General features: G+C 45.6%; 1 pseudogene; it reads left to right on the top strand.

Annotated features, from left to right (window-relative positions):
• The first annotated feature begins 1,160 nt into the window (after positions 1 to 1,160).
• On the top strand, positions 1,161 to 1,279 carry LOC124623351 (annotated as a pseudogene).
• The last annotated feature ends 481 nt before the right edge of the window (positions 1,280 to 1,760 follow it).

Genomic DNA, 1,760 nt, shown 5'->3' with positions numbered 1-1,760 from the left:
ACAGTACTGCGCTGCTTCCGTGAGACCGACGTGAAGCAGGGGTCGGCGGCTGTATCGATGAAGGGTCCAGAGTCGGTGTTATGAGCTCACCTCTGGAAGTTTCCAGTACTCCTTCTGCAATAGAAGAAAAAGAGATATTGATTTAGCATGTTGATTGGAAGGGGTGGCCGGATGCCCTTCCTGCCGCCACCCCGTACCCCCCCAGGACAGAATCAGAGTACCCCATCTGTCTGCGTCTAGTGTAAATCATGGAAAAGTGCGGATGTGTGTCAAATGTCTGTGAATCGTGTAACTGAGGCGGGAGGTGAGGACCAGCCTGGTATTCACCTAGAGGGATGTGGAAAACCGCTTAAAAACTACATCCAGGCTGTTCGGCACACTGGCCCTCGTCGTTAATCCGGCGGATTTGATCCGTGACCGGCGCGCCTACCCGAGTCCGGCTAACCTGGTGGGTCAAACAACAGACATGTACATCCAACAATAATTATTAATTTACGATTAGTTCACTCATATGAAGGGATGGTCTGTAGTGAATACTTAGAAGAAGAGCTTCTTAGCCGAGAATGCTGTAAAAAACTTTATTGAAGATAACCGGTTTTGGTAAACCTAAGTTACCAGCTTCAGATCTGTAATAAAATTACAAGAAGACCTACAAGTGTATAGATACTTGTACTGTGAGAGAGGAAACTATTATCTTTTACTGTATCAAGCGATATGTTGCTGTTCAATGACAGTAACAAATATACATGACACTCCTGTGGCAATGGACCAGAGTTAAGTACTTCATCATGTTCTAGTTATAATAAAGGGATGTTACGATATAATATTATAGTATCAACTCGGCCTTTTCCAGAAGTCATCTAAGAACCCACCTCTTTGCTGACAGGTGTTTTTTCTTCCAACCCGACAGTAACAGTTGTAGGATCGTTCAAGAAAATTTTACGATCAGTAGTACTAAAATACCCGAATCACACAGTATTACTTGGAGGCGACTCTAACCTATTCAGTATAGATTGGGCCATCTACATGTTCACTGCAGGTGGTACAACCATACAGTCTAATGAAGTACTTTTGAACACGTTTTCCGCACTGTCTTGAACAACTAGCTCGACAGCCCACACGCAATGGAGGTATTTTAGACCTTGTGGATACAAACACGAGCCAACGGTTTTGCTGCAGTGTTAACACTGGTTCCCGTCAAATCACCAAAGTTAAGCGCTGTCGGGCTGGGATAGCACTTGGATGGGTGACCAATCCGGTCTGCCGAGTGCTGTTGGCAAGTGGGGTGCACTCAGCACTTGTGAGGCAAACAGGAGCTACTTCATTGAGAATGTGGCGGCTCAAGTCTCGTAAAGTGACATACGGCTGGGAGAACGGTGTGCTGACCGCATGCTCCTCCATATCCGCGTCCAGTGACGCCTGTGGTCTGAGGATGGCACGGCGGCCTGTCGGTACCGTTGGATCTTCCAAGGCCTGTTCGGGCGGAATTTAGTTAGTTTTAGTATTAGCTACAAACGCGCCCGACCTTATCGACAGTGTTAGTATAGTGACAGGGATTAGCAATCATGCTGTCATCATAGTGACAATGTATACTGAAGTTAATAAATCAATCAAGAAGGCTGTGAGAGTATTTATGCTAGAAGAAGCTGATAAACCGTTGTTAGCATCCCACTTAGACGATGAATGGACATATTTAGTTCCAATACGGCGGACGAAGCGAAATCATGGGCAAAGTTTCAACTGATTATTAATCGTTCTCT

Source organism: Schistocerca americana, chromosome 7 (assembly GCF_021461395.2).
Source record: "Schistocerca americana isolate TAMUIC-IGC-003095 chromosome 7, iqSchAmer2.1, whole genome shotgun sequence".
In the NCBI taxonomy this organism is placed as follows: Eukaryota; Metazoa; Arthropoda; class Insecta; order Orthoptera; family Acrididae; genus Schistocerca; species Schistocerca americana.
This window is presented reverse-complemented; position numbering and strand designations above follow the sequence as displayed.